Source organism: Gopherus evgoodei, chromosome 13 (genome assembly GCF_007399415.2).
Source record: "Gopherus evgoodei ecotype Sinaloan lineage chromosome 13, rGopEvg1_v1.p, whole genome shotgun sequence".
NCBI lineage: Eukaryota > Metazoa > Chordata > Testudines > Testudinidae > Gopherus > Gopherus evgoodei.
The window spans coordinates 24,111,774-24,136,166 of NC_044334.1; the positions used below are offsets into that span (position 1 = coordinate 24,111,774).

General features: G+C 48.0%; 1 protein-coding gene across 1 annotated transcript in view; it reads left to right on the forward strand.

Moving 5' to 3' along the window:
- KSR2 (kinase suppressor of ras 2) overlaps positions 1–24,393 on the forward strand; it is a 288,342-nt gene that overhangs the window by 9,442 nt on the left and 254,507 nt on the right.

A 24,393-nucleotide genomic window follows, 5' to 3' on the forward strand; every position in this document is an offset into this window, starting at 1 on the left:
CAAACTTCCTCATATTTTGGAATGTTTAACATCTGGATCAAAAATATTGGGAATTGAATTTCCTTTCTAGTGTAAACGTTTCCTGTCATCAATGTAGCCCACAGTGACCATTTGTCACCTTGCGTTTGGATACTGTAAGGTACTGGCTAGTGTGCTCCACTGCCTTCTATGGGATAGAATCAGAGCTGAGCAACTACGTTTCAGAGACCCTGTACTGCTAATAGTTGAAGAGCCTTCTTTAGTTCATGTGCTTTTGGAGGAAGTGAATGGGAGTTCTATTGCAGCTGGTAGGGCCAAGTTCTGGATGGCCCAGGCTGGGCTAACTGCCTTTGTTATAATAGGACTGGATATCTCTGGGAAGGAGAGACTTGCACTAGAAATGCAGCAGGGTCAGGTTTGGTGGGCGCTGGCGAAGTTGTACAGAGAGCAGGTGCCGATTGCTCCAGTCAATGCTGCATTTCCCAGCCAGGATTGTTTACAACCCTAAGCCTGTATTTCCCAGCAATGTATTACAATAATTTATAATAATACTCTGACAGTACAATGACTGTGGTGCGTCTAGCCTTCAGCAGAGCTCAGGGCCCCATTGTGCTCATAGAAACACGCCGTGTTCCAGGAAATAAGCTAACGGGACCACTATGGCAGAGAAAGCCCTTCAGAAAGATCACTGCGTGTCACTGTGTCTCATAACATGATGTCAAATGCAAAGGGTTCCTTCTGCCAGCTGGCTGACCCAAACATTGACCTAACTCTAACTTTTTGTTTTCCTCCCTTCATTTCTAAGTCCATTAAATTCATCAAGTGTGTGTATGTGTGTGGGGGTGTTTAGTGCTGGTGAAAGGTGACTGCTCTGGTGGTCAAAGCCCTTTGTTTAACCAGCCCATAAGTCAGTAAGTACATCACAGACAGTGGCAATGCAGCTTTCCCGTCCCTGGCCTGGCCAGTATGCTTCAACACTGCTCTGCCTCGGATGAGCAGGGAGCTCAGGCTCTGTGGCCCAGTCATTTTTTGGCCCCTCTGATCAAACTGTCATCAGAGAAGCCATTTACAGCCTGTCAGGATGGTTATGGATAAATTTACTTCTGCCTGGTCTAAACCCAGCTCTTATGCCATACATAATGCTTTGTGTTAGGGTGGTGTGATTTTTTTTTAATAGCTATAGTTATACCAGTACATCCCCTAGAGTAGAGACTGTTATATTGGTATAAGAGTGTCTTCTACCAGTAGAGCGTATTCCTCTTCCAGTATAGGAATACGCGATACCAGTTTAAGTACAATTATACTGCACCCACACGAGGGAGTTTTAGCACTTTAACTATAGCGGTAGAGAAAGTGGTACAAGTTTTCTGTGTAGACCAGGTCTCTGACTGCAAGCTCTTTGGGGCAAGGATCTCATCTCCCTACGTCTTAAAGTGCTTTGCACATCCGTGGTGAAGAATACATAATAACTGTAATCTACAGTTTTATCATGTGGACACCTGTCTTCTGAGAAATGGGCTGAGACCCACCATATAGTCACTGGACGGCAATAACTTTCTTTCACTTGTTCCTGACTCAGATAGGGTTTGAGGTGGTGTCCAACAAATGAAAGGCTCTTATTTTCCTCTGACTGACTTCAGTGGAGTTACTCCTGATTTCACTATGGCCAACCACAAGTGTTCAAAAAGCATGAGGCAAGCCCAGAAAAATCATGACAGTAAAGAAAAATAATGCCTTTCATTTTACTTGCTTTCTGGTTTAGGGTGGAGTTGGATCAGTTTTCAAGCTTTTCTCTGAAATCATGAGGGTTAGAAACCTCAATTTTTTAGCATGAAAGCTAAAAGTCTCATTAGTCACATGACTCCAGGAGCTGGGACTTTAAGTAAAATGCCAAATATACCAAGACTCGAGATCAAATTGCGAGAGTTGGCAACACTTTCTGTATGACTGAGATCAGAATCCAGCCTGTAATTCGCAGGTCCCTTATCAGTTCTTTAAATTACCTAGCCTCATTGGCTTGGTACATTTTAAAGAGATGTCTTTAACCAGACCGCCTTGCAATGTGTTTTCTTAAAATATAAACACCCCCATCAATTGATGCCAGGATTTCTGCGCTCACGAGCAAACCCTACACTCATCAACAAGTGGGCTGATGAGGTAATGAGGGTGGGGTGGATTGGAAGCAGGGAAGAGAATAAGATTAACGGAAAATAGATTTTATTCTCATGCTACCAAGATAAACAGAGAGTTTAAAAAAATATGAGAAGGAGAGAAAGGGAAAATGCTGATACCATTGCTCTAAATTCTGAAAAGGTGATCAGTGAGTGTGTCGTTTTCATGTGCATGACAGAGATTGTAAATCTACAACAAATTGATATGTGCTATATCCTTGTCCTTTTATTCAATTGTAGAATTGGCATTTGGTTTTCCACGGGAAGCATAAATAGGCCCACAGACATGCCCAGCTGTTGTGTACATTTACCATTTGTGAAGACACCTGCCCCAACCACACACGTTGTAATGCAATGGGAAAACACACAAATACCGTGCCCCTGTGCTCTCTGAGGGAAAGAACGCACACTGTGCTTGGTCTGCAGGTAGACAGAATAAGAATCCAAGTACAGGCATGTATTAGGAACCCGATTCTGTTAGATGCTGGGTACCTTCCACTCCCAGTCTGAGTTGTGGGGACGCTGGCCAAGATCCTCAAAGATATTTAGGTTCCTAACTCCCAGTGAAATCAGCAACCTATATCCCTTTGGCGATCTGGGCCTCAGCACCTTGCAGGAGTTGCTGTATGCAAAGTGCATGTTGGTTAGTGTGCAGCTGCATTATGGGGGGAAAGGTTTGCATTCTTCTGAAGCATCAGAGATTTCCAGAGGCAGGAGGCTGGAATGAACGAGGGTTGATCTGGTGGCTAATTCTGTATTCCCATGGATGATATTATTATGTAGTACCATAGCCCCTCGGAGCCCTCGTCATGGACCAGGGCCCCATGGTGCTAGGTGCTGTACAAACACACAACAAGAAGACAGGCCCTGCCCCACCCCAGGATACTGCTTTAGCGGTGTTTGATGTGAATTATGTGCAGTGGTGGTGGTAGGATGGGGAATAAAGCCCTAGTAGGAGCTTGATGTAGCCACATTTTGAAAACACATCCCATTTGGTGCAGTCCTCAGGCCAAACATTGCTCTCTAAGGTATCTTTAGGATAAAAAGATCCTCTGGCAGGGATCCCAGAATGGGGGAATGAATGCCACCATAGACACAGACACAGGTATCCTCTCTCTCCTTCCTTCAATAGGATTTCTGTTGTTCACCTCAAGGGGGGAGGAATGGAGATTATGGCAAGGCAAGGGTTAAATAACTTTGCCTTGTGCCTGCTTTACTGCAAGATTCAGCAGAATGCTTCTAAAATAAGACTACGGGTTTCATCCAGCCCTCCGATACGTGGGCGTGTATTGGTGTGTATCTTGCAAAGTCAGCTACGCTTCATCTTGCAAGCCCAGGACTGAGTCCTATCAGGTGTTTATATATGGCTATATATGCATATTTCAGAAATGCTATGGACTGCTAGCTTGATTAAATGCATGAGAATTGAACCAAGTATTCAAACACTGCAATCACACACTCATTTTGTGCATATAGTTCTCTAGTGAGAGACATCTGCACATTCACTTTTCATGCATAAACTAACAGTAATGACGATACCTTATATTTCTATAGGGCCTTAATTTGCCAGGATGCTAAAGTGCTTTTCAAACTGTCTGTGCAGGAATCCCTTCCCTCGCCATTAAAATGCAGCCACTTCTGGGGTGGAAGGTGGCAGCCATTTAAAGAAACACAACAGTTTAGAACAGGAAGTGAAGAAGAATGTATCCATTTGAAATTGCAGGGGGGAATTAAAGGAATCAGGTTGTCCGTATCCAAGCTGGCCCTTGGCCTGGACACTGGGGTTTACCATGCTACTCTTGTGGAAAGGGTCCACAATAGTCAGGACCACAATAGTCAGGATTAGGATTGCCACCTGTCCATGTTTTCCGAGGATCATCTCTTTTTTGAGGTAGCTGTTCCGGGAAAGGTAAGGGTGCTCAGTACACACTGCCAGCTGTCCGGGTCTAAGGGCCCAGGATCATCCTGCATGTCCCTTCTTTTGTACCTCACAGGTGGCAATCCTAGTCAAGATCTTAGTTGTACTTCACAGATAAAACGCAGCCCCTCCAGCACTGCAGGTGCCCTCACATATAAGGTAGGGTGTGACTTTTGTTACATGTGTGTAGAGGGCCCAGCACAGAGACTAGGGCCTCCCTGCACTATCACAACACAAATACATACTAATGCTGGCAGGAGTTCATACAAAGGGGTGTGCACTCCTGGCACGGTGTAGAGTCCTGCTCCATACAAGCCCCCTGAGGTGCGGCGTTTGGACAGGAAGAGGAATGCAGGTCATGGAGACCTCTTATAAGAGGGGAACCCCTGCAGTCCTACCCCTCTGGGACTTGGCATCTGGACTGCAGCCCTCCTGTTTCCCAGCTGTGTTACCACGACAGGCCCAACTGTGTTTGGCACCTGGAAGCCCTTTTCCTTCGGGAAGCTTTGACCAGTAGCTAATTAAAGTGACTCCAACAGCTTCTCCAAAACAAAGCACTATTTATTCACCCAAAGGTGCGTAGCTCGCAGAGAGAACAGATAAAACAACAACAGGCCTGGACATGTGGATTTTCCCTAAACTTTATACATTACTTAAAAGTTTTGGGTAAGTTCCACCCAGCCCAGACCCCTGGCTCCTGACCCGGGAGAGAAAGACAGCCCCGCAGCATCATCTCCAGCCATTGCTGCCCGCTCAACCCCCTATTCCTCCTCCCTAGGCTGAGAGGTTCAGTGGCTCAATATCCACTTTGATTCCAGGTTCAAGGCTGAGAAGAATAAGCCTTGTTAGTCTATATGGAGCCAGGCAAGTGGGCATTCCCCAATTAATAATTCTCCCATTGTTCCCTCAAGGACCCTTGGGTGCACTCTCTGACAGTGCCTTCTCCTGGCCATTGTTTCATTTCCTGTTTGTTTCCCCTATCAGCCTCCTTTGATTTAACTCCTTGCAGCCGGGCAGGATAATATCAAACAGGTAAACTGAGGGGCATGTGATATTCATGGAGCAAATACAGTGAACTCCCATGTTCTCTACAAGAGCCGTGTGCGGGACTATGAGTGAAACTTCGTTCCACACTAGGGAGCGGGCTCCTCCGGCAGGACTGTGGCGGGAGGGTAGAACAGCACTGTTCTTTGCTATGCAGTTGTATTATGTGCAGATCTTCCATGCAAAGTGGATCTGCAACCACTTTTCAGTGTTACTTGCATAGCAGTGGAGGGTGAGGGGAAAGGCAAGAGGTGTGAGACAGGGAGCAGATGAGGTGGAGAGAGACAGGCAGGCTTTTCTAGGGGGCAGGAGCTGCAGAGGAGAAGACTCTTTCCCCAACAATGTGGAGGGACAGAAGAGAGGGGCCTCATAAGGAAGAAGGGCGAGACAAGGCCCTTGAGATAGGCTTTCTGTAGGTTTGCTTCAGCTTGGCATTAGCCATTGCTGTCACAACCCCTCTGTTTCCCATATACCACTGGTTCTTAACCCGGGGTACACATAACTCTGGGGGTATGCAGAGGTCTCCCAGGGGGTATGTCAACTCATCTAGATATTTGCGTAGTTTTACAACAAGCTACAGAAAAAAGCAGTAGCAAAGTCAGTACAAATTAAGATGTCATACAATGGCTTGCTTATACTGCTCTATATACTATATCCTGAAATGTAAGCGCAATATTTATAGTCCAAGTGATGTATTTTATAATGATATGGTATAAATGAAAATGTCAGTAATACTGTGCTGTGACACTTCTGTATTTATACGTCTGATTTTGCAAGCAAGTGGTTTTTAAGTGAGGTGAAACTTGCAGGTACGGGAGACAAATCGGCTGCCTGAAAGGGGGACAGTAGTCTGGAAAGGTTGAGAGCCGCTGCCATACACCACATTTATGAGGGTGATGGAAACAGCCAGGCTCAAAGCCCCTTCAGCAAGGTGCTGAGTGGGGATAGAGAGCCTGCAGAAACACACGTGGCTCCCATCAGTTGGGGGTGCATTAGCTGTCAAGAGGGTTCATAGAGTTTTATTCTCCATTGCCTTACACCTTGTGCTGTCATTTGAACCTCTGCAAAGCAGGTGTGAAATGCTACCAGGTTATGCTAATAAAGGTGTTACGCTTGCACAGGTCCCATTTTGTGCAGGTGCAAGCGCCAGGTGTAGGGCAGTGGAGAGTCAGGCCCAGAGCATCTTGGATGGGCAGCTTTCAGGGTTAGCAACAGAAGCCATGTAGTGCGCTACACTTAGCAACATGAGGCCACGCTGACCCTTGTATCTGCAATGCTAATCAAGCAGGCAAGACAATACTCGCACTCGAAAATATATCGAGACTAATTTTTTGCAGTGCCCGCAATGAAGGTTCTGGCAGAGGGAGAGTTCCCACTGCAAATGGACAGCCCCTCTGTCACCTACTGTGTCTTATTCATCATATCCGTGCCTCTTCCTATCTCAGGGAGTCATCTTCACACTCTGACCTAGCCTGAATATTCCAGATGTTTGCCCGGTAACATCACTAGCTCACTCTTTGTTCTGGAAGAGAGAGAGAGCAGCCTGGATGTTTGGTTTGTCCTTTCAAGAAGCTGGCAGCTCGGGAGGGTGTATTGTAGGGGGATCATTTATCACTATAGTTGGTGCATAGCCTAACAGAAATAATATGCATTCATTAAAATTTTAAATGCAGCATGTGGCAACCACGGCCACCTCCAGCCATTACTGGAGAGCTATCAAAGGTGGATTACATTTCCATGGCATTTGCATAGTCTGACTAATCCAATATGAGGTTAATTTACTTTAGCCTTGTGCTCCTACAGGTGGTTTCCTTACAAAATTTTCCATGCACATTTTCTTTGATTCAACCCCCTGATCTTAATCTCCAAGCAGGTCAGGGCAGGGAAGCAGTTTCCAGTGCGGGTGACGTCAATCCAGCTCCATAGATTAGCTGGCAGAGGGTGCTCTGAGAGAGGTGCAGCTGTTGTCCCTCTCCCTGGAGACCAGCTTTATCACCAATCTAGCCTGCTTAGTGTCTGTGCTCCGCTCAGGGCGTTCGCAGCAGCTGGTCCCATAACGCTGCGCAGCCTTTTGCTGACGGGGTAACGAGCCGCTGCTGAGCCAGCTTCGCAGCACTGAAGGGCAGGCGTGTTGAAATGGCACCAGAGCAACCTGGCCATGGTCACGGTGCACCTCTAAGTGTGAGGAGGGAAACCTTGGCACAGCCTGCTCTCTGGGAAGGGGAATTCCCAGTGCGGGCAGGGAGGTGAGGGTGAAAATCCCCTTAACCTTTCCAGTTGAGATGCCTGGGTAAAGTGGCTTACCACAGGAGGGGGCGCTCTCACCACAACAACAGGCCTGGGAGCGGAGGGGGAACTCCGCTCTGCTGCACAGCAGGCAGGAGCTCTGTGCTCCCCACTAAGTTAATCTAAGAGCTGAGCAGAACTCAGCCCCCCAGCTGGATACAGAGAGTAGCACACAAAGGGTGAAAGATTCATCCAGGGCTCCGGACGCTGGAAGTCCCACGCGGTTTCTCCAGGCAGCCTTTTAAAACTTGATGGCAACAGAGCAATGTGACGCTTCTTGTTTTAATTATCATTAAGGGGCCAATGTGCTCCGATCCGTTGGATCCGTGAAAGTAGCGGTCTTATCTTTCAGCTCAGCATGTGTGTTGGTAGAATTATTCTTACTCTCTATACCTTTGGCTTGTCAGGCCAGGGTTTATTCAGACCATTTTTGCTATGCATATTTTTTTTCCCCCTGCAGCTCAGAGGCCAGCTGCTCCTTATTAGCAAATGTTGATAAGGCAATAAGGCCTAATAATGAAAGTGACACTGGCCTGGCAAACCTCTGGCAGCTGACTGTCAACTTCTGTAACTGATAAACATTTTACCCATGCACTGACACCTCTCCTTAACACTGAATCATACCTGCTTTGCACTTCTAGGGAACTTCTCTCCCAAGCATCGTAATGCGAATTACAAATATTAATGAAATTCTGACAACAGCGTTGGGGAGGGAAGATAAGCTGGGAGGTATTATTCACAGCATTTAACAGATGGGGAAACTGAGGCACAAGAGATATTTAGGACCAGGTTTTCAAAGATATTTAGGCCCCTAAAATGTGAATCTTTTTGAAAATCTGACCCTTAGTGACTTGTGCAAGAATGCAGTTAGTCAAAGGGTTGGGAATAGAATGCAGAAGTTCTAACCCTCTCAGGTCCTTGCTCTAGCCAGTGGAATGAGTCAACTAGCAATTTGTTTGCATCAATTTAATCTAATTGATCTACATAGTAGAATCTTAATTATTCAATTGTAATAGTGGGGGGAAGGGGCGAGGCACTTACTAAACATGTACATGAGTTTAACTAAACTGATTTTAAGAACTGATCTACTTAAATGAGTGCCAGCTCCTAATCTAGGGCCATTTAAACTGGTTTAACCCTTGCTTATGTTGACTTAGCTTGCTCCAGTAAGCTAAAAAGTTGTAAGGAGGTGTGAAACTAGTTCAAGGGCATCTACATGAGGGGTTTAATTAGATAGGCCTCCCTGTAAGGCAAGGAATGACATTGTGTCTAGGCAGCTCTCTGAACAGGGAAAGTTAGGAACCTGGTTATTGTAACAGAGCGGAGTAGCTTCACTATACAACTGGGTACGAGGAGTTTGAATGCATCTGACCTCACCATAAATATCCAATACAAGCTAGCTGTATTTTAGGGCTTGCTCTCACTCCCGCTGAAGTTGATGGCAAGACTTCCATTAACATCTGGGAGAAGAGGATCAGGCCCTTCCTTGGGGACTGTGTAAGGGAAAGTCTCCTCGGCACTGGACGGAGGGAGTAAATAGTTCATGGAACACGCCTCCCGCCCTGCGATGCACTGTCATTTGGATCTATGCTGTTTCCCGCTAATCTTCCTCCTGGGCCTCTTCTGAGCAGAGACTGCCACACGAGTTACGTCACGTAGTGCGGGGACTGAGAGCCCCGGGTGGGCAGAACGGAACAGAGCCAGCCTGTAGCAGTTCAGTAAACCTGAGCAATCACCCTGCCATGCTCTGGTGGCAGGAGAACCCCAGCCAGGGTCCTGGCTCTAGGAGGTCATGGGAGATCCTTTCCCCCACCATCTCAGGCTGGAGCTGGCCGAGCCTGATTTTGCTAAGGTGCTGAGCACCTGAAGTTCTCACTGACTTCCATGGGAGCTGGGGGTGCTCAGCACTTCGGAAGAATGAGGCCACGGATAAGGGGATGGGCCTTGCACTATGTGTGCTTCGTGAGGGGCACTGCGGGGTGATCAGGCAGCTGCAGCCTGCATCGACTGACTTTTCTGACCGGCCTCCAGGAGGCCCCCCTGGAGAACTCACTGCAGTAATTTGGAGGTGAAAAGCCGAGAGAGCTATGACCAGGACTTGGTCGCAAAGCCGCTTGCTCACATTTGACCCAGCTGCCTCTCTGTCATGATGGAGGGGTGAGTGGGCCAAACCTGAGAGGTGCCGGGTCACAGTGTCCAAAGTGGGGAGCCAGCCCCAGCCCCATGGGACAGGAACTGCTGGTGGAGTGTGAGTATAGGGCAGGGTTGCTCTCCAACATCCCCTTCCCCACAATCCCTGGGACCTCCCCTCCACACCAGGCTGAGAGAAGTGTATGTTTGCCTGTTTATGCATCCTTGGTTTCATGATTTCTGTGGGTGCAGCTGGAGTCAGGAGCCCCTGCTAAATCTGCTCCTGTGCTAGATATTAGGTCGTTGTCATCATGGCGGTGAGCTAACTTTGGGTCCAATGGTTAGAGTGCTCACTCAGGATGTGGGAGACCCTCCTCTGCCTGATATAGCATGGCACCTTGATGGGTGGGAAGGCTTGCATGCTTTGATGATGCTGAGAGCTATGCTGACAGGACCACCCAAGGCAGATAGCTCAGAGTGGTAGTTCTGAGTCTTTGGGCTGCTTATGGCCCAATCAGCACACAGCATTGGCCCATGTGACATCCTCAGGGCTATACAGGCAGTACTGGCTGCGGGCCACAATGGTAAATAGGTTGAGAACCATTGGTTTGGAGGGTAGGAACCAGCCTGAAGGCAATCCACTGGCCCTCCTGGGAGGGGGTTGTGAGTCAGGTTAACCTGTCCATGTAAAAACGCTTTCTGTTTTGGTAACAACCCGGAGACAAGGCATGTCTGTCGTGGATTTGCAAATATTGCCATCAGGTGTGGAAAACCAGGATAGGCTGGTAGTACTGCCCAAGCAGCATATCCAGCTGACACCACCTGTCCTTAGCGTGAGATAGTCTTGTGGGTGCCTGCTGTGGATCAGTTCCCTGACACTACCAGCCTCTGGCCACACAACTGCGTTGCAGGCCTCTCTCTCCGGGCAGGTTAGTGATTGGCACACACCAACCCCCCTCGTCCTCTTTGTGTCTCTCTAGCTAGGGTGCTGAGCCCATGTTCCTCTACACACTCATAGAACTCTCAGATCCACTGTTCCCAAAGAAACAACACACTCCAGCTTGCAAGATTCAGTGCAGGATCCCCACTCTTCTTAACACACAGCCCTGAGAGAGTGTAGTGTAGTTCAGTGAAAACAAGACAAAATCTATTATCACAGAACAGTGATTCAAGTGCTAGAGAGTAGGAATATTGGAAAGAAATGATTACATATAAAACAACGTAACCTGTTTTCTCAAGCCTAAACTTCCCTAACAAGGCATTCCCCTATCTCCTACAGGCTAGCTTACTCCAAGTCCTTTTCCAAGCATTTTCAGGTAGGTTGGCTGAGGTCCCATCTCATAAGATCAAGCCTGCTGGCTGCTTGTCCTCACAGATTGAAGGGTTCATCTGCACCCCAGATAGAATTTCAAAAGTGCATTTTCTTATTTCTAAACAGGAGAACCCCAGTGTTTTTGGTTTTTTCTGCAAGCTCTGCTATCTATTGGGCATCCATTGTGAACCATACGGTATTCAATTTGCACATGACCAGCCAGAGAGAGAGAAGCATCTCTTCCTGACAGGAGTATGTGGATCACCTCTTGGTGACCTGCCTTAACTCACAGGCCTAGAGGTCATAATTTTTAGCATATATAACAATCTAAGGAAAGAATGATTCCAACCAAATATATGGAGACGTTGAAGAGAGGCAAGAATTAAAGAAAAGATTTCAGCAAGAATGAGACCGAAATGAAAGAGCTATTCTGCAACAAGAGTATACAGACAAAGACAAGGAAGTTAAAAGATCAGCCAAAAGAGATAAGAGAGGGTGGATGGAAAATAAAGCAAGAGAAGCAGAGGAGGCATACGCGAGAGGAGATTAAAAAAATATGTTGTCTAGTATCTAAACAACTGACATCCCAATTTTTGAACCATTGTAGCATTGTGAAGGCTTGAGATGGTACAATTTTAATGACAGAGGAAGGACAAAGAGCTCGTTGGATAGACATTTCCAGGCTGTGCCTACCCACTAACATGCACTGAGAACCTCTAACACACACTGAGAAATGTGACGGAATAGTGGACTTGTATCATTAGAAGTAATTGCTACTGAGGAAGTAACTAAGGCGTTGTCTACACTCCACAGCTTTAGCGACATGGCTACAGCTGTGCTCCTAAAAGCCGCGTAGTGTGGCTGCTATCAGGGTTCACACTGGCAAAACTTTTGTCTTTGGGGTGTGTGTGCGTGTTTTACACCTCTGAAAGACAAAAGTTTTACCGTTATTGCCAGTGTAGACATAATCTGAGGCTGTAAACCAACTGAAGAGTGGTAAAGCACCAGGCTATGGCAAGGCAGATGCTTAGACGCAGTGGTATGGTAGAAATCATTTCTTGCCAGTACTGCACTCATGGGATGGACACAAGGGGGGGGGGCATGTGACCTCCCCATGTGACCTTCCATGTGACTCCCTCCACCCCACCCCACCCCAGGGACCCCATGCTCTCCCTGTCCTTTCTGACACTATACAAAAATCAACATTCTTAAATACTCACTTTCCCCCCAGATATGTAGTATTCAGTCTCTTTATATGGAATATGGGAGTTGGTGAGGAACCATTTCAGCATATGTATGACTTATTAAAAGACAAATGTTAAGTAGAACTGTATCCTAAACTGCTTTATGCTAGTGTACCTAAAACATTGTATTTCAATGGGGGATTCAACTTCCTTGATAGGAACAGACTCCTGAAACTCTTACCAGCCCACAAAAGTGGTCCATAGTCATGCAAATAGTCCTATTGTCTTCAATGGGATTGATCAAATGATTAAGGTTTTACAGGATTAGGTTCCATGTTTGTAAATTGTTCTGGATGAAACTGATAATGCCTGAGCTGTCAGAGCAGAAGGAGCTTCATTCGAATAAAATCTTTGTTTAAGTTTGTTAGCATATGTATTGTGCTGTTAAAGCCATATAAAGAATGAATGTCCTCCCTAGCTGTGTTCTGCTCCTTTAAGGAGCAGAGCACAGCCCCACCCCACCCCAAGTCTTTCCGGTTCCCTATACCAGATTCTACAAATCTCTCGCTGGTACTGTGTACTGGAGGGTACCACCCTACTTGAAACCCTGCTTAGATGTTAAAATCTGGAAGAAATGATGGTGAATTACATTTGCAGGTTGTACAGGGTGGTTTGGGAAAAGGAGATCTGTCCTAAAGGCTGGAGAAAAGGTGTTACCTGCAAAATCTATAAAAAGGGGGACAAAGCTTATAAGCAATAACTGGAGAAGGGCCACACTCCCATATGTTCCTGGAAAAGTGGTTTGCATTATTGTTTTGAATAGAACAAAAACCACCATTGATAAAGTACTCAAGGAAGAACAGGCTGGATTTTGTTCTGGTCGGTCATATTCAGACCAGATTATCACCTTGAGAAGACTTATTGAGAGAGGCTTAGAATATCAGCAGTAGATGGTTTTTAATTTCCTTGATTTTATGAAAGCATTTGCGAGTGCCACAGATAAACTCTCTGCCAGTGCCTGAGTCACTGTGGAATTCCAGAAAAGATTGTTAATTTGAGAAAAGCTTTGTATGATGAGTGTGCATGCTGCCTCTGGACAGAGATGGGGGACACCGAATGGTTTCATATTGCTTCTGATGTAAGGCAAGATTGTATACTATCCCCACTTCTCTTCTGCATTGTCATATAGACCTTATAAGAGTGACAGCTGCTGCCAATGACACTTGGTTGTTTGGGCAAGAGATAAGCTGCAAGACTTTCTGCAGGTGATATAGTCAACTGGATACCAACTCAGATGGAATGAAAAGACTCTTCATGAACATAAACGCAGAAACTGCCAACGTGGGACTTTGTATTCGTAAACAGAAGACCAAGACCATGGAAATAGGAGAGAATGCTCTCAACACTGACAGATGTGTGATTGACAGAGAAGAGTATGAAAGAGTTGATGACTTCGTCTATCTTGGAAGTACAATATCTCCTAATGGCCAGCTCATGGAGGAAGTGAAGAGAAGAATTGGCAAAGCCAGTAGATCATTTTCCCATTTGCCAAGCATCTGGAAGAGTAGAAGAAACATTTATCTACTAAAATGAGGTTGTGCAATCCTATTGTCCTTCCATCACTATTGTATGTTGCGGAAGCATAGCAGATGGTGGAAGTACACAGACAAGGAAGCTGAATGCATTCCTCCAGCATTGTTTAAGAAGAAACTTGGGAGTTCACATAAGCAGTGTTGCACTTCACAGCTCTGCAGACTCAACAATCAGACAGAGATGGCTACAGGTCTGGTCATGTCATCAGGCTACCCATGGCAAAAGCCCAAGTACACCTTCGATTGGGTCCCACCTGGAGGGAAGAGAGGGCGTGAAGGACAAAGAATGATTTATCGCAGGACAATTTATGATGGAGTTAAACACCTTGCTCTAGAGTCTAGACAGACAGCGGTGGGAAATATGGGTTGCCTTATGTGCCATTAGGCAGAGGAGATTCTAAAGCTGATGTGGAGCAGGGATTTTAACCCAGATCTCTTTCTTCTCGGATGAGTACTTTCCTCACTAGTCTATGGGATATTCTGCTGTAGGGCTCTCTGAGTCTTTCCTCTTGAAGCCTTCCCATGCTGTATGAACTACAAGCAGTCATGGGGCCAAGGACAGAATGACTCCCTATGCCTGTGGCCAGGGCATGCACTTGGGAGCTGTTATAGTGTTTATACAAAGTGGAACAGCGCCAACAGGAGAGATTGAGAGAGTCCCACACCCGACTACCCCATTGCCTGGTGGTTAGGGCTCACACTTGGGAGGTGGGAGACCTGAATCCAAAACCTTGCTCCACCTCAGGGAGCGGGGTGGGATTGAATCTGGTTCTCCCACATCCTAAGTGTGCTAACCACTGGGCACAGCGATGTGTGACGTGAGGCCTGAGCCAGTAGACGTGCTCAGGATACACCTTCCAGTTCAATTCCCACAGGCAAAATAGGCGGGAGGAATGTAGAGTTTGAGCATCCTGCTGGAGATTAAGTGGAAGGTAGGCACCTGGCAGTTGTGTGTGTGTCCCGCAGTGGAAGTTTAGACACCTAGAGACTGTAGTCCCCTGCAGGGGTTAGGCAGCAGTTGATCAGGGGTTTTGAGCCTCTAAATTTTGGACTTAGGTCCTAAATCCCTTTGTGGATCTCTCCCTAGGAAAGCAAAGCAACTGCAGAGAGTCCAGGTCTGATAAGAGAGGCATACTGGTGAATGTCTTAGTTATTTTAATTTCCACCAGTTTTTCATCAAGAGCGGGAGTTTGGTTTTTGACCTAAGATGTCTCCAGACATGGACTCTCTCCCGCTACTGTCAATTTTGCCAGAAAGTTTTGCAGACAGTTCTAGATAACTCTGCATCCCTGACGCCTCACCTCACATACAGATCAAGCAGGAGGGGTGACAGACCAGAACTCTGTGATGTTACACTGAGGAGTGTCCTTGGGGCAGGTGTGCCCCTGAAGTTTACCTGTGAAAAGTCCTGCTCCAGGCTGCACCACTAATGCAAACTAAACTTCTAAAACTGGAGCAGGCGAGAGTAAGCACCTAAAGCTAATCTCATACTCTAGATCAGGCTTCTGAGACAAACCACGTTTCCCAACTACACTGCACAGCCAGGCTAAAATAAGCCCCTAAACTATATTAAAACACACAAGAGGAAATGAGCTCCTTCACACTAGACCTGACTTCTGACTCAACTGAGCTCCCCAACTGGATCCAGCAACCACACAGCTAAACCAGACTTCTCCACAAGCTGTCCTTTCAAACTAGTGTACGTGCCTCATTCCTGGTGCAGGCTGTACACTCCCTTAACCCCACCCCTGGTAGGAACAGACCAATCAGTCTCTTCTGCCTGCCTAAAAAAATGTCTTCTAGCCAGCAGCAGATAGGAAGAGCCCTTTTAGTTTTGAGCAAATGCCACTAGCTTGTTGCTCCAAGGTAAAAAAGGAGGTAAATATGCAGTTGCAAAAAAAGGCTAATATAATTCTGGGGTGCAGTAACAGGAGTGTCGTATGTAAGACACAGAAGGTAAGCAAACTGCTCTACTCAGCTGGAGTATCGTCTCCAATTCGGTGCACCCTGGTTTAGGAAAGAGGTGGACAAACTGAAGAAAGTCCAGAGGAGAGCAACAAAAATGATCAAAGGTTTAGAAAACCTGACAGTGATGATCGTCTTCAAATATGTTCAGGGCTGTTATAAAGAGGCCGATGAGCCATTGTTCTCAGTGTCCATGAAGGTAGGACAAGATGTAATGGGCTTAAAATCTACAACCAGGGAGATTTTGGTTAGATGTTAGCAAAAACTTTTCAACTTGAAGGGTAAGTTAAGCTGGAGCAGGCTTCCAAGGGAGGCTGTGGAATCTCTGGCATTGGAGGTTTTTAAGTTCAGGCTGGACAAACACCAGTCAGGGATGGTCTAGGTTACTTGGTCCTGCCTCAGTGCAGGGGGCTGGACTAGATGACCTCTTGCGGTCCCTTCCAGTCCTACCTTCCTATGACTTTTTTCCAGATAAGAGCAATAATGGGAAGAAAAAGGAGTTGTATCCCAACTGTGTGGGCCAGGTAATCAGGCTCTTTTCCTTATTGATCCTTGGGACTATTAAAAGATTTTAATACAAATAAAAATGACCCATTTAATCTCTGACGAACCTCCCTCCAAGGTCTTCACAGTCCAAGTCTGCAGTGACGGTCATGGTGTTCTGACCACGTCCAGGGCGAGGGCACGGCGCTGGAATGGGATCGTGTGGGAGTTTCAGATCAGAAAACAAGCCTTGGGGCCTTGCGTGGATGTGCTGTTCAGCAGTGGGGGAGTCGCTGTTCAGAGAGTTCTGTGTCCCTCTCTGGGCCCCTCCCTGCAGAGGGCTAAGCCAGGCAGGCCTGGCCCTCTGCATTGCTGTTTCAGGCCGTCACACCTTGTTTTTAATACCCATGGAAAGCACTTTCTTGTCCCTCTGAAAGGGAACCATGGCAGCAGCAGGAAGGTATCTGGTGCTTGGCCAGCTTGTTCAAACGTTGTTACCAGCTCAGAGAGTTCCCAGAGTAGGCGGTGAAAGTCAGGGCTGGTGCATTTTCTCTTTAGACTATCAAAGTGCCTATGTTCCTGAAAATCTCTGTGAGTGCTTTTCCTCTTGCGTGGAAGCCTCGGGAGCCTGACCAAAGTACAGAGCAAAGAAAAAACAAACAAACAAACTGGGACTTAAGCTCCTTCTGGGAGTGTAATGAGAGATATGTCTGCTGGGGAGCCGTGGGGCCAGTTAACAGGACAGAGCTGCGTCCTTCCCACTGCGCCATGTGTTGGTGGAAGGAGTCAGCTGTGTTTCGCCATCTGTTCTGGATGACGGGTGGGGCTTGTTCCCCTCAGAAGAGTGAGAGGCCTCACTTTGCTTAGCACAGCATTGGAGGACCCTGTGCTTGCACAGGTGTAACCAGGGCAGCATTGGGCTTGCAGAATCTATATGACTAGGGACTCTCAGAGCCTAGGCTGAGGGGATTGCTTGCTGTAAAAGCGGTTCTTGTAAATGGATCATGTGCACCTAGAATAGCTGACAGGTGGTGTTGCTGTTCATAGTAAGACCATGGTGAGCAGGGCCTTGGGTGGGCTCTGTGCTTTGGGGAGGAGTTCAGCTGTGGGCAAACCTGGTGGCCTCCTTGTCATTTGTGGGTGACATACGCCTACTTATCCCTGCTCCCCAGTGGGCTCCGTGCAGCCTTGTCCCCCTATGCAGCAGAAACAGATTGCTTCTGCCACGATCTTCCCAGACAGGGAAGGGTCATGGTGTCACGGAGTCCCCGGGCGATGCTCCGGAACTGCTCCCCACCAAGCCAGTCAGGACTTTGGGGAGCCTCCTCTCCCTTGGAGCAGACTTGTTCAGGGCAAGAAGCTCACACAGCTTCACCTCCTGGGTCTCTCCTTGGAGCATTTAGCATCCTCTGCCCCTCCGTGCGCTTCCCACAGCGAGTCCAACCCAGCGGGATCCTGGGGAAGCCACCGGGTTCTGCACCCCCACTTTGCAGACAGACGTGACTCTCAGCCAGCCAGTAAAACAGAGGTTTATTCGATGACAGGAACAGGGTCTAAAACAGAGCTTGTAGATACAGCGAACCGGACCCCTCGGCTGGGTCCATTCTGGGGGGCAGTGAGCCAGACCCCCAGGTCTGCCCTTCACTCCTCGTCCCCAGCCAGCTCCAGACTAACAATCCCTCCCTCAGCCCCTCCTCTCTGCTTAGCCCCTTTCCCGGGCCAGGAGGTCACCTGATCCCTTTGTCTCCAACACCTTCAGCTGGCACCTTTGCAGAGGAGGGGCCCAGGCTATCAGTTGCTAGGAGACAGAGTGTCAGGCATTTAGGTGCACTGGCCCTTTGCTCTGCCAGAGACTTAAGAACTGCCATGGGGACACTGAGGCACCAACACAGTATTCAGAGAAAACATTAAGAACTTTCCCAGTTCGTCACACATAGCTACGGTGAAACAAGGACAGCTGAATCGCTGTGCTGAGTACTTGCAGCAACCAGAGTTCAAAAATGATGCAGCAGCCGTTCCACTGTGTGTTGCAGCTCTTTCTTATGCTCCTGTGAGAGCCGAGGGGTAGCAAAACTACCATGCAGCCCAGCAGTGTGGGGTGAGTGGGGAATGTCCTCAGCTGGCCTGGGTTTATCCAGTGCTCTGCTTACACAGGCTGTCAGAGGGGACTCCAGTGCGACGTGTAGGGGAAAAGGAGCAAGTCCTTGTTGTCCAGAACAACTACCCAGTTTGCAATGTTTGTCCTCTTACAAAAGTCTTTTTTTTTCTTTAAAGCCCTTCTTATGTAAGGGTAAGAAACCTTTTTAAGGGGCATCATTGAGTTAAATATTATACTTCGGTCAGGATGTCTTTTTCCCTGCTCTTCCAAGCAACAGTGATGATTTCCAGCACTGCAGGAGATTAGACAGTCAAAGGCTGTACCTCACGTGTCCTTGAGTGGACTGTGCCCTGGTAGAGGTGTTTGTAAAGTCTCAGAAGGATACTGTCCCCTTCAGATGGGAACACTGAGTGCATCTGTGGGTGGGGCACTCACATCTGGAGGCCCCAGTTGAGATCTGAATCCCATGGTGAGAAGTACAGCACCTAGCACCATGGGATTCGGATCTTGAGTGGAGCCTCCAGGTGCTAATGCAGCACCAATCCTGTGCTGGGTGTTCCTCTGAGTGGTGCTTTGGGTCTCTCCCAGAACACCTGGGGGGAGTGCATTTTTATAAAAGATTGTCACCCCGTAAAGCTTGGCGGGGGGGATGCGGGGACAGACACTACTGCTAATGTTAACAAAAACGGGCTAGAGTTGGAGTAGAGGTGTATGGAAAGGAAAAAGGCCTTGTGAAGAGAACTCCAACTGCTGTGTTCATTCCAACCTCTTCTCTCCCCCCCTCCCCATTTTTCAAACACTGCTGATTATAAAAGGGCTCTAAAGTCAGAAGGGGGGTGGGGTGGAGGGGAAGCAGGCACCTCTAGCATTTAGTGCCTTTGTATGTCTGAGCTCAACTACAGGGCCCTTTAGGGAATGGGACAAGACACTTCTTTTGCGTAGTTTCTGTCCTTGTTTTGGGGGTATCAGTTGTCTGTAATTGATCTATGTAGCTGTCAGGCGAGTAGATGCCATAGAAATCAATAAAACAAACAGCAGCTTCCACGGCCGCTTGTGTGCTGGCTTCTGCTGCTTTGGGAGCAGGTGCCAGCCTGGTGGAAATAAAGGAAGAGGCTGGCACCACCCACCTTTCTTTCAAATAAAGTTACAAATCCCCTGGCTGAATTTTCACCCACCTAGGGCCCAAGCCTGCAACCAGTTTCCCCAGTGACGTCGGTGGGAGTAGTCATACTACTTCTTTATTGGCTTAGCTTTAAGATAATAAAGAGCCCAGCCAAGAGACTCAGTGCTCTAACGCATCATTAGCAGCACAGTAAACCCCCAGCAGTATTACAGTGAGTATTTTAACTCCTTTCCTTTCCAGCTGCCCTTCGGGGAAGTGCCCTCAGCCCTCTCCAGCCACGTCTGCAGAGTTCCCAAAAGTCACCAAGGCAGGCTGAGAATGGGGCCAGGAGCATCCTGTGTTCTATAACGAGGGGAGAATGTAGCTCAGGTGCCCCTGCTGGCCATAGCTGTGGCAGTATGACTGGGGAGAGAGGCCATCCCTCAGGTAGGCTGGTCCCAGGCCTGGGAGGAGCGTGAGTTTGAGCGCTCTGTCCGTTGGTGCCCGTTTCCACAACAATCAGAGCAGAATGGCTGCTAGCAGCCAGAAGCTGAAAACCTCATGTCTGTTTCAGAGGCGCTCTGCCCATGCCATGGTCTGACCGTGCTCCCATTGACTTAACGGCAAATCTGCCTTTGACTTCAATAGTAGCAAAATGGAGGCCTAGGTTTGTGAAGACCAACTGCAGGGTGGAGAGCCCAGTTCTTAAATGCTGATGACTACAGACAGGTCAAGGCACTTGACCCTCCCAAGGAGTAATAAGCGCCTGTCTGGGCTGCGATCAAGCAGGGAGAAAGGTCAGCCAGGCCAGGTAGGTTTTAGAAGTACCTTTAAGAGTGCGTCTTCTACCTCCTGGATGCCTGTTGTGTCGCTGGTGGGATGCTGGTAATAGACCTTGCTTCCCTGTGACTTGTTTCAAACGCTCTTCCGGGGCTTAGAACTTGAGGGAGGTGAGATGAGCCCAACATCTCTTCCTTAAGGGGACACTGTCAGGTCAAAAAGCATTGGCCTGATTCCTGCCTCGTACTGCGGAGTCATTTCCAACTGTGCACGGTGGGTTCAGCCTCCCAACTGGCATTTCCTGCATGCTTTGCATGGGGGTGAGGACTGCACAAGGTACCAGAGCATGGAGAATGGGGTCTCATGTTCTTAACGAGCAGATACCCTGCAGGTGATTTATTCAGCACCTTCTGATTGTTACAGCAAAGGAACTTGAAACTCCAACTCTCTTTTCACCATTGGTGCTGCATGTTTTCCTTTTGCCCAGAGTACTGAACCAGGCAAGTCAGTTTCACTCTTGTACAGAACTTCCCAACCCTAGGGATCACTGGGATCTTTGCGGAAGAGATCCCCTCTTCCTGACCTGCGCACGTAGAAGCTATCAATGGGTTACTCCACTAGCGCACCCTGCCCCCATCCCAGGCTGCAATCCTGCTGGAGCCAGTGCTGCTTCATGCATGGATTGTCTACAGGCTGGGGTGGGAACAGTTCTGCAGAGTCGCTGCTGTAGAATCTCCTGCTCTTGGTCTTGCTTCTCCCCGTACGCCAGGAAACGAGTATCTCTGAAGTGCACTCCCCTGTGTCCCTGAAAGAAGAGCTCTGCCTGCAGGAGAGCCCCTTGGAGGGTGCACATGGAGAGGATGCTTTGGCCCAGTGTCTCTACTGAAGCCTGAAACAGAGTCGTGAGGCTCCACCTGGCTAGGTAAGGACCCCTGCCCAGGCCCGTTGCCATGGAGAAGCGGTTGTTCTAGGGATGCTAGGAGGGGATGCGGATATGTGGTTCCCGTTTGCTGGCCAGCAAGGGAGACCAGAGACTTGGAGACAGCTTTGTGTTTGGGGCGGCAAGTTAGGCAACCCCTGACTCCCAAGCTGGATTCTCCTTGTGGGTAAATCCACTGACTTCAATAGCATGACTGCAGTTGTATAAACTGGGGTGTAACAACAGGATCTGGATTCCTGCTCGGCAGCTCCCTTTTCCCAAGTCTCCACCTTGACCCCAGACGTGGGAGACCTCCGGCCTGCTCATATGTAAAGCAATAATTACAAAATAATGTTCAGTCCTCAGCTAGGATCCCTTATTGATCCTGGCAGCCCACTACTCTGCATGCTGCTGACTCCCTTGCCCTGGCCGATAATACCATCCCATCCAAGGAGTGAGCAAATCACTTCACAGCAGAAGCCTGGAAAACATTACTTTAAAGACTTGCTAGGAGAGTGCTGCACCTGTTGTGTCTCCTTTGCAGCCTCTATTCCTGCTCTTAATATCTTTGAATTCCCCCCATACCAAAACCCACAGTGTATGTGTGAGCTAGGTCACGTTTTCCTAGTGTTTACATTGATGCATCTACATTAACTGGAATGAAGTTCTATCTGTGTGAGTTGAGAGACTGGCCCATAGGACACAGATTGTTGCTGCAATACTATATTTATTACTGAGGCAGCAAAAAAAAACAACCTAAACTACACTTGACAAAATAAATGAACAAAGCACATTGAGTGATGCATTATGCTAGGTTTCTGAGTTGCGTTGTTTTAGTTGATAGCTTGCAAAATGTTAGGGTTTGTGGTGTGTGTGTGTGTGTGTGTATTCACTGAGCATCCAGGAGTGTGATAGGTATTATGAATAAAAGACACAGTCAGAGTCTCAGAACTAACCATGTCAGACCCTGAATCTGCATCATGATCCGCTAAAGCAGGCCCCTGTGGCAGTGCAGTGTCGTTTTGACTAATGGGACTTGGTGAGGATTTGTGCTTGTAAATCCTGGGGCACAATGGGGACCACACAGAGATAGCAAGATAAGACAAACTGGAGGGAGGTGGTAGGGGAACAGGGCCAAGTATTACTAATCCGGCCCCTGGATTAGCTGAGTGGCATTGCACATATCTTGGGGGCGGGGGGCGGGGAAGGGTTGTTAGGTTTACTCGGGATGTTTTTTCTAATCCTTGCCAATTGCCTTTTTAAAAAAATTCCTAAAACTTGAAGGTGCTATTTTGATCTTCACTCTCTCTAACCTCTGCCCATCTGTTAACTCTTCTTTCCATGGTCCGGTTGTGCAACCTTCACTTAAGCTGCAACGTGAGGGTAGCCAATCAAGCTCTGAAGTCAAAGGGAGTTCTGCCAGTGACTCCACTGGGAGCAGGCTGGTGCTCACTATTTTTAGGAATGGCCTGGGTTTTACCCTTGTATTTTTTGTAGCGCTATACGTCACATTAATAATAATGCATCTAGCAGGGGATGCTGTGGAAATGGGAAATTTTCAGCCAGGCATATACGGTAGCCTAGTGCCACCTAGTGTTCCACAGAAGGGGCACAGAATCGCCAAGCTGAAAGCAGTGAAAGGGAATTGCAGAGGGTTTCTTTCTGCGATAGTGTCTTAAACTCCTTGCCAGACGGTGTTGTGAAGGCTAATACTATAATGGGGTTCAAAAGGGAGCTAGATAGATTCATGGAGGATAGGTCCATGAATGGCTATTAGCCAGGATGGGCAGGAATGGTGCTCCTAGCCTCTGTTTGTCAGAAGCTGGGACTGGGTGACAGGATGGATCACTTGATGATAACCTGTTCTGTTCATTCCCTTTGGGGCACCTGCCATTGGCCGCTGTCAGAGGACAGGATACTGGGCTTGATGGACCTTTGGTCTGACCCAGTAGGGCCGTTCTTGTGTTCTCATGACAATGAACCATACTATAATCTCTGTTTCAGTCTAACGCGGCCAGGTACTTAGCGTCGTTCCAGTTCAGAATCTGAAAGTCTTTATTTTCTAACTGCAGTTGTCAGGGTTGGCTGTGGAAAGATTTGAAAGGTGACATGGAAGGTCCTAGCTCTAGATGTGTGTATGACCAGTGAGGAGAAATGTAGGTCTGTCTGTCCACTGAGCACCAAAAGCCCAAACGGCTACCCCAGTCCCCTGCAATGTTGGAATGATACCTAGTGGCAGACAAATGTTACGCTCAGGGAGTGTAATTATCCCATTTTACTGAGGCAGAATGTTCCTGGGCTGAGATCACACAGCACGGCCATGGCAGAGACAGCAGTAAAATCCAGGGGTCCTGACTGCCAGCCTCTTGTTCTGACCAAGAGCCCCGCATCAGATGGCTGGGGCTGGAAGGGGAATAGCTCCTCAGGGCAGGGAACACGTTCTTTGATTCGCGCCAGGAGGCACGTGGCAAGCTGCTAACAATAATAGTAATGAAGGGCGTTGATCCTGCCAGGCGCTGAGAAAATTTGGCAGGAGTCACGTTGACTTCTGTGGGAGTGCTCAGCATCACCCAGGAAAGGACGGGTGCAGCGATGTCTCCACTCCAGGGCTTTCTCCGGGAAGGAAGGCACTTCCCACGGCATGGGGCACTCAGTTCCCAATTGAAAACTGAGTGTCCCAGTGCCAGCCTAGTCTCTGGCTGCAGCAGGTCCACTCGTCTCTCTGCAGGTGCTGAGGTTGGGCTGAATTCTAACCTTAGATTCTTCTGGCACCCACTGAAGTTCATTTAACCCTCTGTGGTCTGCACATGTGGGTGATGAAATGCATCAGTGCTGCCTTTGCGCTGTAGGCTTGTCCAGTCTCCTGCGCTGATTGTAGATGTCGGCCCTGGCAGAGGGAGAGTTGAGCCGTTTGCTGCCCTGAGGATCGTGCGGGTATGGTGTATGAAAGCTGCCACTGAGGGGTGGGCAGGTGTGAACTGACATGGCTTGTTGTCGTCACCTCTTTCCTGCCTACTTATCCGGAGGCTGCAGATTGGGCTCTCTCCATGAGGCAGAATAGAAAGGGCGTTAGTGTCCACATTTCTCATAAAGCAGCAAAGAATCCTGTGGCACCTTATAGACTAACAGATGTTTTGGAGCATGAGCTTTCGTGGGTGAATACCCACTTCTTCAGATGCACGTGCATCTGAAGAAGTGGGTATTCACCCACGAAAGCTCATGCTCCAAAACATCTGTTAGTCTATAAGGTGCCACAGGATTCTTTGCTGCTTTTACAGATCCAGACTAACACGGCTACCCCTCTGATACTTGACACATTTCTCATGTCATCCCTTTCAGTATTGCTCTACGAACTGGTAATGGGGCAGGTTGCTCCCTCAGATCCTTAGATGAGCTTCTGCAGAGCTATTAAGAGGGAGTGGGGTGTTTG